This window comes from Nematolebias whitei, chromosome 4, assembly GCF_014905685.2.
Source record: "Nematolebias whitei isolate Nwh7 chromosome 4, NemWhi1, whole genome shotgun sequence".
Taxonomy (NCBI): domain Eukaryota; kingdom Metazoa; phylum Chordata; class Actinopteri; order Cyprinodontiformes; family Rivulidae; genus Nematolebias; species Nematolebias whitei.
This window is the reverse complement of record NC_056501.1, coordinates 22,191,425-22,208,713: the sequence shown is the minus strand read 5'-3', so window position 1 is coordinate 22,208,713 and position 17,289 is coordinate 22,191,425. Positions and strand designations below refer to the sequence as shown.

At 41.1% G+C, this 17,289-nt stretch overlaps 1 protein-coding gene across 1 annotated transcript in view; it reads left to right on the top strand.

The window, feature by feature from the left end:
* Positions 1–1,627: 1,627 nt before the first annotated feature.
* Positions 1,628–17,289, top strand: part of ndst1a (N-deacetylase/N-sulfotransferase (heparan glucosaminyl) 1a) — a 63,047-nt gene continuing 47,385 nt past the window's right edge. The window contains exon 1 of the mRNA XM_037675310.1: positions 1,628–1,805. The gene's annotated coding sequence lies outside the window, so the exon portion shown is untranslated. The remainder of the gene's footprint in view (positions 1,806–17,289) is intronic.

The following is a 17,289-nucleotide window of genomic DNA, read 5'->3' as shown; positions in this document are numbered from 1 at the left end:
CCAGAGAAAATGCATAACATGGATTAAAGCTGTCAAAATATGCAATTTTTCAGTGTTTTTCATTTGAATTTTTATGCTTGTAGCACAATTTCTACATCAGTAAATGTCTGTTTGGAGATAATGTAACTTAAACTAATCAAGAATTTTGTAAAAAAAAAAAAAAAAAGTTAAAATATTCCTCGCCTTTGTTTACAGCTTCGTTTCAGCGTTCTGAATATCTCGGCACAGCTCATTTACATTTGATTTTAGCACCAAGTTTTACTTTACTGCTCTCCCGTTATCAATTTCCTCCTCCAAAATGAGTGTACTTCTCTATTCCTTGCAGCTTGTCGTCACCGTTTCATTTCAGAAGAAAACAGAAGAACTTTATTTCACTTTCAAACTGGTGCTCTGATCTCATTGTTCTCCCTCCGACTCCGTTTACATCCGATAATTATTTCACCAACAAAATATTCATTGTGTTAGACTTTCTGGAGTGTACTCATCAGCGTTTCCTTTTAAACAAATTGTTGGCAACAAAACACGTCGCTGCTTTGCTCATTTATTACAAATTATGATGTGGACTTTTGGTTGTGAATGATGTGCATTTAGTGGTTATTTACACACATTTACAAAAATTTCACATAAAACATTGAAAATTCCGTGTTCTGACACCAGTATTAAGACTTAAAATAATACTAATAAAAATAACTAATAAAAACTGGCTTATTAGTATTGCATATGTATAAGTTCAAATAATATTTTGAAATGAATCCCTTTTGTAAAAGTTTTATATCTAAATCCCTCTCACACCCCCAAACCAAATCATGCTCGTGGGCTATGAGCCACACATACTGCAAATCTACAACAGGTTAGATACTTATTGCTCATATCCTTTGTAAAGAATACAGTAGCAAAGGCTCTCAAAGTTGGGATTTGGGGTCCCAGTGGTTCATGAAACACTAAATAGTGAGTCTTGAGAAGACTTGCAAGAATCTAATTCACTTAAAAATAATCAGCTACAGCCCATTTAGTCGTAACTGTTCAAAATATAACAACTGTAATTACAAATGCATAAAAATAATCATTAAATGTTTGAGGGCGCTTTTGGTTAACAGACTTAATGACTCCCTTTACAAAACAAATCGTCTATGATGCTATGGTCAAATACTCTTGTCTTCCCCTGAGCGCATTTTCATGGAAAAGTAATAAAAGTTTCGAGCTGAGACACTTAAATCCTTTCGAAAGTAGTGTCTCACACGCTGTAAATGCCCTTATAATCCCTGCACTGTGGAGAGATAAACCTCTGCAGGAAGATGCACCGCTTTGGTTGACGGATGCGCGCGCATTTACAGCGTTGCCAGATATGTAATAATTATCGTATTTATACGGTTGTTTAGCGTCTATAGATAAATACTTTTCAAAACGTCCAAAATATGTGATATACTCGGCATTTACTCGCACAGATTAAAAAAAAAGTTTTTATACACGTGAACACTTACATATTATCAAACAATTTGGATGAAAATACGGCAGTTTTAAAGCGTCACTACGATGTTTCGTAGTTTTCTATCTGGCAACTCCGGCGTGGAAACAAAAAAAAAAGTGCCGCGCTGGCGCCTCCTGAAGTCAGCTATGAGTTACTGCCGGAGCACAGGGCGACTCAAGAGAGGGGCTTTCTCACATTTCCCGATTTCTCCCGGCTGTATCCGCCGTACCGCTCCCCCCACAGCGGCCGACAGCGAGTCGAGACGACGACGACGGCCGCCTGGTGATCTTTAAACCCCGCACACACTCCAAGCAGCTCCCCGTCTGATCCAACCGAGGTGAGTAAAAGAGATGTCCGCTCGTGTTTTCTTGTTTGCTACACGACCGAGACGTTCGGCTCGGTCTCCCAGGCAGGCCGGGGCTACCACCAGTGAACGCTGTCTGTCGCATGAGATGAGGCCAGTTTTTTTTTTTCCCCCGGCCTGACTCGAAATAAGAAGCCCCGGCGACGCAGTGGAGGCTCCGCGCCGCTCTCGGCTCCCCTCGGCCGGCGGAGGGAGAGGGGGAGCTAACGTGGCTGCTGACGCCGCTCACAGGGAGACTTCCCCGGGATAGAGCTGCGCGTCCGGCCGCTCTGCTCCGGGATTTAATGTCGGAATTTTTCTCTTTTCTGAATCAGGTCCAGTGAATGCAGCCTGGCTACCGTCGACAGGCGAGCAACTTGTTTTTGTAACTTTGCAGTGGCTGCAACGAATGTTTCCATTGCTAATTATTCGAGTTAGTTCAAGCATGTAAGATTTTAGCTGCTGTAGTTAAAAAAAAAAAAAGCACATTTGGTGTTAAATTAGAAATCTCGTACTGTGCATCTGAAAGAGGTGGGCACAAGGTTACATTTGTGGGCTTTGGCTTAATTCTCAGTCGTAATAACAGCTTTGTGTTGTGAAATGATGCAGTAAAATGAATATGAGATGTAAGATTTCTCACGCAGGGTATTATTGCTCTGCCTTCATTCCTAATAGTCCACTGTAATGGAAGGGCACAAACAAACTGAATCATCCTGATTGTGCCACTTTCTTGAGTCAGCAAGTGGTTTGTTATATTTGTTGTTCATGTCTTTTCCTGCTTGACACATACCTGCAACATGGATACCCTTCTGTTTTGGAGATGGTGCAAATGTCTGTCTCCACCAGGAGCTGCATATATTAAACACTATAAACACTTATTCTTTGTAAGGGGGGCAAGGGAAAGGAGGCTGTCCAGACCTGCTTGAAATCTTTTGCCTTGGGGGTGCACGCTCATGCAAGCAAGCGCACACCAAAGTGAGGAAGCTTACTGAAGAAGAATGACTCACGCTTTAAATGTGTTTGGCAAAGACGCGAGGACTTCTCCCCACGTCTCGCCCTCAGCTGCAGAACAAATTCTTGCAACTGCGATTTGCGCCGTCCCTCTGGCTTCATGAGATTTATTCCAACAGCGTTTCACATTAATGTTATCCCCCAGCCATATGTTGTTTATCACGTGCTCCACCCTGCTTTTGTTGAGGAGGGGGGTGTACATGGGGCTTATTCCATTTGGAAATTACAAATCAAAAGAAGAGGACTTTTGCTGTCGTTTGTTTGTCAAATTTGCAGGGAGTCGAATTGTAAGTAGTGTTCTGTTTATCCGTGCCAACTGTTTGTCTCGTTGTTCTAACCCTCCCATCTGACTGCCTCCATCGGCTGCCAAACACGCTGTGGTCTGGCGCTTTTAGCTGATGAAGGCTGCTTCAGCTGCTGAATGGATCTGATCATATATCAGCACTTTTTATGCTTTTTGCTTGCACATACCTGCAATGTGGTGCAATGGCTTCTCAATGCCTGCCTAAACTTTAGAGGCTGATTAAAAATCCATGTTGGCGTGTGACAAATGGCATCGCCGAGAGGCATTTTGTGGACGTTTTGTCACGACGAGTAAATAACCAGATCAGGGGTTTTGAACTGAAAGGTTGCTTGTTGCTCTGAGCTCCGGCTGCGTTCAGGTTATCTCCTCGCAGAGGAGGATGTCGATTTGATCGCATCCAGGTGCCGTAACTCTACCATCACATTTAATGTTAAACAGAGTAATTGTTGGGAGCTACAGGATCCACAACATGCCGGCGCTTGTATTTTTCCATGTCAGTGGCCCTTGTAGGCACTCTCAGTGTGTGGGGAGCAGACCTCTTGTAGAGTGAGGCTAAAGCCAGGCATCTTTCCAAAACTCAAGCCCCCCTCCCCTCCTAACTTTCTCTGCCAGGTATAAGCACTGCTTTGTGCTTCAGCAATGCTCCTGATGGTATTTACTCCTACTACTACAACACCACTGTCTACTGGAAGCTGCAGTTGCAAATGTACCTAAAATATCCTGCTGTTTGACAAACTCCGATATTTCCTCGTTCAGTCAGGCTTTTGGATTAATATGCCAGCATGCAGGAGGCAGATTGTAATGCTGGTTTAGTGTAAAGCACCTTGTATTAAAGTGTCTCTTTCTGCTTAGAATGTGGTATTATTTTTTTATTTGTTTTTTGGCTTAGGCTGCACAATCGTGAGGGATATTGGTGAGTAGGAGCAAAGTAAATACATTTCGAACAGCTCAGCAAAACCGAGTATTAGCAAATGATCCGATAGCATCTGTAATCCTCAGGAAAACCTGGGCAGTTGTTTTTGAACGGTGCTAGTCTCCATTAGACAGTTGGCAGGCACTAAAGGGTGGGGGGTTGCGGGGGTTTGTCCACATGTGTGACTGGCTGGCTAGGCTAGCGACCAGGCTGAATGCTACAGTGTGCAGGCAGATCAGATTACTGAACGATTAGCCATGGCCTCCTATCCACGGCCCTGAGAAATGATTTTCCACTGTCATAATTCCCCAGAATGAATTATGCAGGCCAGTGACTCAGAGATACTCAATACTATGGCCCTGAGTACTGCGTGGCATAACTGTTGCTCTCTGGAGAGGGCAGGTATGTTGTGCCATTGTTGCACCAGAGCAGAAAATAGTTATCTAATTTAAATGTTTTGTTGAGCTTGCTTTGGTTGCCCTCAAGAAAGGATATACACCACCATTCCGAATGAACGAGGAACGTTTTGTTTCAGCTGGAGCTCGAGTTTAGATTAAAAGTATTTGTTTTAAAAGACGGTGTATGTTAAGCAACACATAAATTAAATATAAATGTGTCCAAGTTAGCCATTTTTTTTATTCAAGAGTCCCTGAATGACTTGTCTTCTAAGATTTTAAGTGCATTTTTAGTGTAGGGATTTTAAAGCTGCTTTGTGTGCTCTACACCAGCTCATCAAACAATAATATACGAGAAAATAACTGAAAGTGCACTTTGCTTCCTCGTGAATATTAAATAAAAATGGATCAAACTAAACTTTAGACCATATTGTTTTCTGTGAAACTCGCAACCACGATTTGAAGTTAAATATGCGAACCTGGATATTTATGTTCTAAAACAACTCGTGGTGTCTGTCCTGAGATGAAAATGTCTCGGTGTATGTTTTGAGGATGTTTCTTTAAGAACTGTTTTTGATACAGTCAGCTGTGAGAAACATCTGTTGAGCCTTTTCCATAACATCTGTTAGCTTACGTACAGCCCCATCTGTGGTTATACTGAGTGGAACATCTGAATCATCTGCATACATAATATAGAATGCGCGATGTATATGGTACATGGTAGAAACGATAGACATTTAGCCTGTGATAGAGATGGTAAATGGTAATGGACTGTACTTGTATAGCGCCTTTCTATCTTATCGAGATACTCAAAGCGCTTTACACTACAATCTGTGCCTCATTTACCCATTCACACAGCACTCTACTAGAGCTCTACAAAGCTAATTGGACAAATCATTCTAAATATAATAATCAGTGATTTATCACATTCATACACCGATGGGACACATCGGAGGCAACAAGGGGTTCAGTGTCTTGCCCAGGGACACTTCGGCATGTGACTGCTGGTGGATTCGAACCCCCAACTCTTGCATTAGAGGATGACTGCTCTAACCACTCAGCCACAGCTGTCTGTATTCAACTGGCTAACCGCAGTAATGCTCTGTCTGATTTAAAATCAGAGCTGCCAGATTTAATCATTACTTTTTTGAGTTGAAAACTGTGCATAAGTGGTGTTAAAAGTCTTCTTCGAGAGCTAAGTAGCGAAGCTACAAGCTAACTACAGCTGGCTTGCCGTAGTGTTGCCATACAAGCTAACTGCCAGCTTGCCGTAGTGTTGCCGTATCCGGACGCATGCGCAAAACGCTGTGTTCCATCAAAAGTTTTTTTTTTTTTCCCGTCAAAAGTTAAAGTAAGCGTTGGTCAGCTTTAGAGAAACCTGCTCCCTGATCTGTGAAAAGAATACTGTGTTGTGTGATTTTACTGCAAGACCCTCTGGTCAAAGCCACAGAGGAAACTGGTTGCCATTTTGTGTCAGCTCTCCTTAAAGCGGAAGGAGACGCCCACTAGAGGGTTGGAGGGTGATGTGTTTCAGTGTAAAATGCTGCTCTGTTGCTGTTCATTTCTTAAGTGAGAATACTGGAAACTGTTAGTGTTAAGAGTTAACAACATATTATTTGGTTTAAAACATATGGCTAAAACTACATTTAATATCTTTTGCACTGTTTTGCAATACAATAAAGAAGCCAAATACTTTATTTATTTTTTAAAAACTCTCTGGACCCAGTAGTGGAATTTTCTTAATTGAGGTTATTTTGTAGTATAGCAGTTTTCAAAATAAATGATGGCAAAAGGACACCCTATGCTTTTTTTCATTCCTATTGTAAGTTGTATACCAAAAACATATTGTGATTGTGATATCGTTATTGCCACCCTTCACAATACATATTGTGATATGAATTTTTTGCCATATTGCACATCCCTAATACATAAAACATCTTTGTCTACACCACACATAGAACGCAGATCATTAATAAATGTTATAAATAGAACTGGGCCTGATACAGTACCGTGTTGGACACCCACTGATGTGTGTAAAAGAAATCGGATTTCTAACTTTCAAACGTAACAAAGTGAGACCAAAACAAGGTATGTTTTTTACTGAATTAAACTTTTATAAAAAAAACGTAAAGTGAGGAACTCATCTAAGAGAATTTGATGACATCAATTGATTTCTATAAGTTGAGGAACACGACTGCAACAGTCCCATCTTTTATCAACGACCACCATCCATTTAAAAGAGACAATAAAAGGCCATTATTAATTCTTTTCACTGTGCTTCTGGTATTACGGGTGTATCACGAAATTGGACCGCACGACAAATGCACGATGAGGTGGTTTAAATGAAGAGGGCCTCGGGTGGTATTTTGCTGAATGGAAACAGCAGTGGTGGTGGAGGTAGGACCATGTTTCCAAGGTGCATATGCACCCCCAAGACAGGAATCTGATCCATTCCACAGCCTCCCATATCCAGACAAATAATGGTGACTGGGGTGTAACGTTTCATCAGGTGACACATGACTGGCGCTTAAGTGCTGGGAAAGTAAGAGCTATGTCGTAGGCTCACATTTGGCCAGCTCTAGTTGCTTTTAAAGATCAGGAAATGTTCCAGGAAAGCAAGGCAGGTTATGTGAGATATGGATTTATCCCCAGCAGAAGGCAGCCTGGGTTTCAGAGCTCCTCGGATTATCTCATCACCCCCACCATCACTGTTTGGTTGCATCTTTTTATATCTCTTGTGTTCACTTTTCTTAACCAAATATATTTTATTCTGATTTGGTCTTAGCGGCAGCCACAACGATTAACCAATACCAGGTAAATAACTTCTAATAAATAACAAGAACAACAAAAACTCAAACAAGTTATGGCAGGATGCTGTTTTTATAGCCACAAGCTCTGAAAAAAACCTGAAGCACATTATCCCTCATATGGGATTTCACAAGTTCACCTGCTTTTAGATCTGCATTTCATGTTTGATTTTCTGCTTTGACTGGAGTTTCCCAAAAATTCTGCTCTCTAGCCCCCGAGCTAAAGGCTATTTTTACTGCGAGACACAGAAAAATGCCCTGTTTTATTTAGTGGTCAAAAAAAACAAGCTGCCGGGTGTTAATGGACTTCACCTCAGCCATTCCAACGGACCCTCGGGGTGCTGCGCGTTCATGCGCTCGGCGAGGAGCTCTCGGCCTGTTAATGAAGCCATTTTCAGAGATGGAGAGACGCAGTAATGGGAACACACCACTTCACTGCAGGATATTCTAACCCCGTCCTCATCGTAAGTGCTATCATTCATCGGATATGATTAGATTTCTTTTTTCTCCTTTGTCAGTTTAGCTGTTTGAAGGGCTCTTTTTCAGTCTCGGGTCTGAAGATGTTTGTCGAGGTTGTTGGCTTAGTAGAGCACCAAGATCTACGCGGCTTATTTTGAGAAACATTGATCGGGTTTTATTTGGATGGAGATTTTGCATTGGAAGGCAGAGAAGCTGTGATTAGCCTGCTCTGGCAGAGGATCAGTATTTCTCTGACTTCTCGTCGTGGACTTTAGCCTTGTGTCGTTGGACCTAAAGTTCAGTGCTGTGAGTGCAGAAGGGAAGCAGGTGGAGGAGCATTTGTATGTTTATACAGTTGTCTGGTGGTAACCTCGGCTGAGTGTGGGTGCACTGCAGATGCCACACACATGCTCTCACCGTGTGTCGAAGTGTGCACCCTTTGCCCGTGCATGCCTCAAGCTGAATCCTCTGCTTTCTGCAAACAGAATCCAGCAGATACTAAAGGAAAGTGTGAGGGCTTTGCTTGTCTTTTACTGAGAAACTCCGAAACCCCCAGCTGAATTCAAAGTTTGAGTTGACTTGTAAAGTTATGTCAAATTTAAAGTTTTGTACTAACAAATAGAAAACTTTATTTGATAAGCAGATTATATGATATTTTTCGTTGCTTCAATACATAGGGTAATTGTAAAACATGATTTAGCTTTTTCACCTTTGCTGTGTTTTGTCCCCTTCTTAGTTTCAAGAAAGTTTTTGAAAAGGTTATTTCATTTATATGCATGGTAACAAACAATTAGCATGTGTAACGTTCAGTAGTGAAGTTCCCCATTTCCTCGGTAACTAAATATCCTGTATCGGTCCTCATCGGAGGGTTGAAAACTTGATTTGCCTTGATTGATTACTGGCAGATTGCTGTGGAAGTGAGTTAAGATGCAAAGCACCCTTTTGTTTTCCTCAGCCTTTAACTGGATTTGTGCACGAGTTCAATGTGCTCTAACACAGCAGAGGAGCTTTTCTTATTCTGAAATGTGCCGCACCCGATTTATATTAAACATAGAAACGTGAATTTTTGTTGAAACAAAAAGCCGGCTTTGTAGACTGTAGTGTGTAATTTTTTTATTTTCTCATAATGAATCATCCTTAAAGTTAGACATATGTGGAGGTTGTTTATGCTCTGTGAGTATACAACGTAGAATAAATACAATAACTATAATGAAGAAATGCTGTAAAAAATTAACTAAATCAGGCATTTAAAACACAACTTGGCAGTTTTGTTTTTGTAAACGCTTACAATAAATTTTTAAAGTTTGTATTTGTGTACTTTTAGAATCCTCCTTAAAAGAGAAATTGCACATCTTTGCTTAACCTCAAAAGTCCTATGGTTTTACAATTTTGTCAAAAAACTAAATGGTATGAAAAAAGGTTGTCTTGGTTCAACGAGTTTCTGGTTATTGAGCATTTCTCAAATATCACTTTGCGTGTTTTGATAAAAAAAAAAAAAAAAAAGTGGGGTGGCACGGTGGCTCAGTTTGTAGCGATGTTGCCTCTCCGAGAAGGTCGCCGGATCGAATCTCGGCCGAGGACCTTTCTGGGTGGAGTTTATGTTCTCTCTGTGCATGTTTGGGTTTTTTCCAGGTACTCCGGTTTCCTCCCACAGACCAAAAACATGCATGTTAGGCTGATTGGTAACTCTAAATTGTCTCTAGGTGTGACTGAGAGGGTGAATAGTTGTTTGTTTCTTTGTCTCTTATGTGTCCCTTCGATGGACATGTCCAGAGTGTACCCCGCCTCTCACACAGTGACTGCTGAATATGGGCACCAGTGACCCCCCGTGACCTGAAAAAGAAGAAGCGGATAAAGATAATGTATGGATTAAAAAGTGCAACTTTAAATACCTGAAAGTTTACTTAAAAAAACTGTACAAAGTTAAAGTTACATCAAATAATTGTTGTAGTATTATTATCGCTCGTATATCAAAATAAAAACAACATTTGGTCTGGTATTTTTTAATTCTATGCAGTAACATGATGTGCTAAATTAACCTGAATGATTAAAATGTGTTGAACAAGGGGGGAGTGGTGGTGCAGAGGTTTAGCCTGTGATCGGAAGATCACCAGTTCGACTCCCTGGACCGACAACATCTAAATGTGGGTGGAAAAGGTGAAACACTCACACCTGCCTCCACCCTCATTTCCTCCACTTTGTGCCCTTGAGCAAGGCCCTTAACCCCCACCATCTGCTCCCCTGGGCGCCATAGATAGCTCTCTGTTCCACACAGAGGGCTGTGGTAGCTCGGTGGTCTGTGGTTGCGTCAGGAAGGACATCCGGCGTAAAAACCATTGCCAAGTCTTCGTCTAAGTTAGTTCCTGAAGAAGGGAGCAGCCGGAAAAAAAAAAAAGTGTTGAACTGAATATCGCACTTTGAAATCTCTTATCTAAACGCAAAACAGCACCTTTTAATATTTACGTTACTTTACTATACTTTAAATATGGTAAGAAAAATCTCCTCTACGATGTTTAAATGAAAGGGTCATCAGAGGTTTTAAAGCTTCTGTATTTTTTTTTTAACCTTTAGTTGGGCGTACCGATCAAAGTCAGAATGTATTCAGTCTCATTATTTGTGGTGATCTTTGCTCCTGTTGTTTGGCTCTTGTTTCTGAGGATTACACACGATCCGGCCTGTGACCTGATACTGTGCAGAAACCATGGCTTCATGTTTAGCTGGCAGGGTTTGTTTGCGTGCTGTCATGATGAGCAGTGATACTCTAAAGAAGGCGAGTTACAAACACCTACACAAGGTCAGGCAGAGGTTTCAGTGTTTCTTTGTTAGTGTGCGATGACGGAGGCTGTTTTCCAGTAAGACAACAGTGTCACATTAAAACCATGTCTGGCTAGCTCTACTCCTTCTCTGCTTGATGTATGAGAGCACAGTGGGTCAAAGCGTCTCTCTGCCACCACGACTGAGTCAAATTTAACAGCATCTGGTTCCCAGTGTCGCTATTATTATTTTTTTCCTTGTCTGAATCTTTGAACCAAATCACCAAACAGCCACAGCACAGCAAATCATTTAATGTTCGGTTTGTCACTGCAAATAAACCATTGTGGGACTCAAATGGACATTAAAACAAGCTAATTTTGAAGTGATTTTTGAAAAGGTTTAATATTGGATAATCTTTCATACTGGTATGTTGTTTTTAAGAGTTGTTTTATAAGCCTCAAACTATAAAAAAAAAAACTGTCCCTCATTTGGCAAGCCATTAGCTTGGACTCTTACCTCTTAACTATTGATACAAGTGATATCACTTCAAAATGACCGCACTATTCTGGGTCACAACTATGAGACATTTCAGATTCGTACATTTTATGGATAAAGGAACTTTAGTTGGTGACGCCTCCTCTCTAGTTTGAATTGTTGAGGTGGAAAGAATTGTGTGAAACCCTGTTTGAGGTTCTGGTAACTTCAATCACACCCCTTCAGTGACCCTCAGCAGCGCTGCGTCCACCTATCCTGCTGTCTCATCCATCCTGGGTGGCAGGGAAGTGCTTGTGTGTGCCACTGTTTATTTAGTGCTTGTTCCTGTCTGTGCAGGACAGGTGCTGGCAACCTGGAGGTCAGTGCCGCCACAGCTGAGGCACCTCGACAGAAGGAAGGCTGGAGACTGAACGACAGCAGGATGAATGAGCGTTGCTTTGCCAGGTTTTTGTGCATCTTCGTGTAGGGTCCGTTGCGACAGTCGGGAGGCGTGATGGCTGGCTGCTCCCAGCCGAACCTCCAACTGTGGCAAACATTTGGTCTTTACAGAGCAGCTCGGAGGCCGTGGAAAGCTGAACTAAAGGAACGTTGGTAGGCTGTGCAAGGCTGCAAACACAAACAGCACCCTACCCACCCTTCTGTGAAGTGTTAAGTGGCCGGAGATATGTGGTGAGTGGAACACAGGTGTCTGGGCCGAGCACCGAGCTGTGTGTGCCTTCACAAATGTCTGTGTTTGTTTTCTCTTGGCAATGGCTCCCGACTCTCTGCTGCAGCTTAACCAGAGCTCGTTGGCTCTGAATGGGCCAGGGTGTAGCTCTTTTTATTTTTCTTCAGCTGTGGGACTGAAGTTGATTCAGAAGGAAAACTCACAATGAACCACACAATACAGTGTATACATTAAACAAGCCTGGCGATGCTTCTTTTCAGTTGCTCTTTCTTCATAGCCTTTCTTCTGTATTGCCGCCGATCTGCCCTTGCAACGCAGCCATTTGAAGTAGCCTGGCTGTGGCTTTACCGTTTAGTCCTCAAAGTGCTTATGTGACAGGTAAAGAAGAGCTGGAGGGGAGTAATGTGACTCGACCATAATCCACAGCCTCCCCTGTCTCCATCATCCACACCCTCGCCTCTTCTGCGCTCACGTCCATCCACTAAGCTCCTCTTTGTAGAGTAATAGCCCAGAGGTGCGCTTTGGGGTTTGAAGAAGGCACACACCACCACCTCCACTGTTCCTCCTGTGGGGGTGTAACAGGGTGAAGTAAAGGATTGTTAACCCTTCAGCTACTTCCAAGTTTTAGCCGTTGTCAGCAGTGGCTATGATCCACCACTCTGATCTGATTGTTTGAGTAACCCCATGGCCTCTCCAGATGGCCCATCCTCAGAGCTGGTTTATGATAACCACAGTTAATATCTGCCCTACATAACAACCTCTCACCCCTCTTCTCCCCCCCACCCCCCCCTTACAAACTCTGCTCTCATTTCTCTCGGCCGCCTTCTGTGCCATTGTCTCCAACGTCTTCTGCTGTCCGCCCTGTTTTTATTTCTTTATTTCACTCGGCTTAAACAATTTCAGAATCCATTTCTTTTGCCTCCAGGCATAGTGGATGATGGCTAGAGACAGTGTAGCAAATTAAATTTGGTCTCCCTATTTTTTTCTCTCCCGTTCCCTGCGGACTTGGGTACGACAGAACCGCAGACGGAGAATGGGTATCTGGAAACCTGGAGGAAAAAGCCCATTTCCCACGCGTATTTTCCATACGTTACTATCTCTTTCCTCTGGGTTTTCCGTGGCGTTACACCAACACTTCTACAGCTTTATTCTCTCTCTATTTAATTTTCCCTTTACCATCTATCTCACTGCCTCTTCACGCACAGCCTAACCTGAAGGTCTCTCTGCTCTTGCTACCACTGCCAACACAGTCTGACCCACTTTATTAGTTTGGCTCTAGTGAATCATTAATCGAGGTTATCTAACTGTTCCTGTAATGATTCTGCTGCGACTCGGGTGTCAGACTTTCTGTGTTCTTAACCAATCAAGTCGTACCCACATGCTTCTCCCTCTCCGCATTTGTACTCCATCATAACATTTTGCAGAAAAGGCATTGCTCCTCAAGCTAGACTATATGTTTAATAGGTGTGCCGTGCACTGTAATATGTCATTGTGTCAGAGCACAATACGAGGACTAAGTGCCCTGAATGCAAATTAATCTTGTGGGATGGCAGCAGCTGAATAGAGCGTGTTTTTGTTTTTGGGGAGGGGGGGGGTGGAGGAGGGACAGAAGGAGGGCTACTAGTGGCGACAGAGAGAGGAGAGGAAAAGAAAGGAGTATGTTAGGATGAGGAGGGATGTAGTCATGCCAGGCCCATTCATCATGCAGTGCCTGCTGGGATGCGCTGGGGTCAGTCCCGCACAACACAATTACTGCCTGTTCTGGTGCGTTGTGCTCGGAACTACTGTGTTCCGACTCCGTTCTGTTGTCTTTTGTTGGATTTTTCTCTGTTCCATCTCTCTTGTTTTCCCATTTGCATGTCTTCTTCTCAGCTCCGCTCCACTTTGTTTGCGTCTGTTCAATGGCACATCTCATCTCTCTGTTCTTCTGTTGCCTTTTTTTAACTTGCTGCTCAAGTTATCACTAAAGCAGGGCTTTGAACTAAACATTTCAATTAGCTGCACATTTGTTGTAGTTGTTATTGTGGGCCTTTCATGCCTCATTTGGTCTTTACAAATTTCACTTTAATTTTCTTTTTTGTGCTCACATGGCATAGCTGCTCGGTGCACTCATCATTCATTGCGTGGCCTTCTTTGATCCGTAAATGAAATGGAGCCACTACCTTCATTTATGCGATTGACAGGCCTGGTTATGTGGGTTTGAGATGCTTGTAAGCATGTTTATCCTTCTTGCCTGACAATCCTCCATGAGCCTGCAGATGTTTCCAGAAAGCTGTAAATCTCTGCTGGGTTCTCTGTCTGTCGACAGCATATCTGATCATATCTCTGCCTTGCTGTTCGTGTCCGTAGCTTTTTCCTGAGTGCCAGTGCTCAGAACAAATTTAAAGAAGGTGGCAGAAGTCGATCATAAGATTGGACTTGTGTTGCTAGTATTTATTTATATTTTAAGGAAGTACTATTTCGTTCTTCGCTTAGGATAAGAACATTAAATTGGAAATAACAGATACAGCAGATTTTGACCTTTAGATTACCAGTATATTCCTGTTAAAATCAATCTAAATGTGCTTTTCTAATGACTTCTCAGAATTTTATCAGATGCTCTTGGAGTTGACCTTTGCCCCTCCTTAGCTCAAGATAAACTTGAACTCTTGAAGCTGTTGAAATATATTTTTCAGAGTTAAATGTAACTCCAGTGTGAAAAGCTAAGACTAGTTTTTGTTGTTGTTGGCTATCTCCCTGTTATCAGTTAACATTCTTATAAGTAGACTCACTGTTCCACATTATCCTTATTTATAAAATAATATCAGCTTGTTTAGTGGGGAGTATGTGATAATGTTGGACAAAAGAGGCACATGTTCTCAAACAGCAGGCTCAGATTATTTAAGAAGCTCATCACTCCTAGAATAAAATACATTTAAATAAAAAATCTCTACTTCCCTAGTATGAATATTACAAAACAAACTGCCTGTGAAAAAGCAGAACTTTATCAAATACGTTGTCATAATTGGTTTAATTTCTACCAACATTTAAAGGAAAAACTCTTTTTGTTTATTCTCCAATTTCTGTTTTTTTTTTTTTTTTGACAAATGACTCATGTCTTGCTTTGATTCAAATCCTCCTACACGTTCTAGTTTGTCTTTTGTGCAAGCATTAGTGCAGTCTTCCTTATCGTTGGTAATTTATTTAGACGTTATTTTGCACACTGGTAGGAGTCACACAATAGTAGTAGCCAGATGGACAGCAAGCTAGTCAGTGGGGGAGGGGTGGCAACTAGTGTTAAAATCCAAGTACATCATTGGCAGTTTTGCTGTATTAAATACTTCAATGTATTGTTTATAATTTTTTATTGTTTTTTTTTTCTTTGAGTATCCCAGAACTTGTCACAGCCATCACCATAATTGGCTGGTGTAACATGTAGTAAAGTTCTAGTGCTTGCTAGACAACTACAGTATACTGAAGCTCCAATTTATCTTAAATTAAGTTGGTGCTTCACTATAATTTTAGTCGATCATTACAAAATAAGTTTTAACTGATTACACTTTTTTGTCACAGTTCTGCTTCCCACTGTAAAAGTCACATTCTTCTGCATGAAACAAGTAAAGCTACAAATACAAGAAACTAAAGGGAGCACTTTCTGGAAACTGAAATGAATTGTAATCATATCGTATTTTTGTGGTATTCTACGGTGGCCCTGAGGTGTAAATAAACAACATTTGAAAAACAGAATCACATTAGAAAAAACAGAATTACATTTGAAAAAAAATGGAATCGCATTAAAAAAATGGAATTACATTTGAAAAAAATGGAATCACATTAGAAAAAACTGAATTACATTTGAAAAAAAAAAAACCCTCACATTTGAAAAAAACAGAATGACATTTGGAAAAACAGAATTACATTAAGCCAAAGCGGAAGTGGCCCAAATCACATTAGAAAATGAAAAAAACTGAATCACATTTAAATAAAAATGAATTACATTTGAAAAAAATGGAATGACATTTGGAAAAAAAGGAATTACACTAAGCCACGTGTGTGTACTGTATATTGTTCTGTTGTTCGGTTTTATGCTGTTAATAAAGTAAATATAATAAAAAAAAAACTTCCTGTTTGGCTAAATGTAATTCAGTTTTTTCAAACGTAATTCCGTTTTTTCAAATGTTGTGATTTTGTTGTTTTTGTTTTTTCAAATGTTTTTCATTTACACCTTATAATGCACACTTGATTTTGATGGATTAATGTAGATGTGGGTTAATTAGACTGAGTTGCTGTTTTAAGTGTAGTTCGTGTTTCTTTGTAGTTAGTGAATTGTTTGAAGTTTCAGTTCAGTGTTTAAAGTTTTAATGATGGAAGAGGACATTTTGGCATCATTAGTACAGCTTATTTTAATGTTAAATAAATCATTTTTGGTTTCCAAGCCTCATGTGTAATTAACCTGCCATGAAATGACAAATACTCTAGAATTCTTTCTGTGAATAATAAAAACACATTTTCTTGGCATAAACAACCTTAGGACTGTAGGGATTTTTAAAATTAATTATTATTTTTTGTTTACAGAAAGTTGTCCTTTGCATAAAATTACATGCTGCTGTTACTGGAAGTTACATTTCCCATGAAACAGGAGAAAATAAAAAGTCTCCCAAACATTCCTGAAGATCACTTGTTTGCTGAGATGCATTGGGCGGCGGCTTGGCAGATGACAACAGTAGGAAGCCTAAAGATTAATAGAATGACAAACTGTGGTCAGATTATGTAACAGCAGTGAACATCTGGGAGCGATTTGAAACAATAGATTTTCCTCAGCAGGCGCCGTGTCAGACGGTGTTGATGCTTCTCTTTCCCGACTCACTTGATTTTTGGCCTCGTTTTTTGGAAGGACTTTACCGACCTTACTAGTATTTAAATTTTGTCATAATGTTTTGAACCAACTTTGAGTAGGTTGAGTAGGTTTTAACTTTGAGTAGACATCTTTTTACCACCAAACTCCAGTCAACAGTAAACTAAGTGAAAACGACAGAGTCTGTGTTTAATGTAAAGTGGCCTTTGAGCTCTTTTTATAACCTCTGCGAGCAACAATAAACCCAGTCAGAGTGCATTATCTAGAACAAGCTCTGCTTTGGTCCCATAGTGACAGGGTTGCTAAGTACACCTGCTCAAGTGCCTCTCAAACCTGCAGACGCAGCAGCCCGTCTGTCAACGTCTTGTCTTTTTGCGTGCCCTAATGAAGCTCTGGAGATGTGATGACATGCATCACATTTCACTCGTCGCCTAATTGTGTTGATGTAGAGGGTGAAATTAGTGTTGTGATGGCAAATCTTCCCAGTTAGAGGAGCTGGCGAACTCATTCAGGGATACAATGGAGGCTAATGAGACTTGTCTGATTTTATGCTTGGAGGGTGAAGCGGCATCTATCAAACAAAATAAAAGAGAAATACTGCAAATAACATACTTCCTTCTTGATGGAGGTTTTTTTATTGATTGAAAAATGGATTCTGAAAGTTCAACAAAGTTGTCAGGTCCTCTGGACGTCGGTTTCTTTTTGTTGAAACGTTTTGTCTTTCATCCAAAGGACTTCATCAGTCCGAGGAAACACAACAAACTCAGTCCCATGAGTAGCACACTCCAGTGTTTCCCCTACCATTGTACAGTCAACAGAATACAACCCCCCCCCCCCCC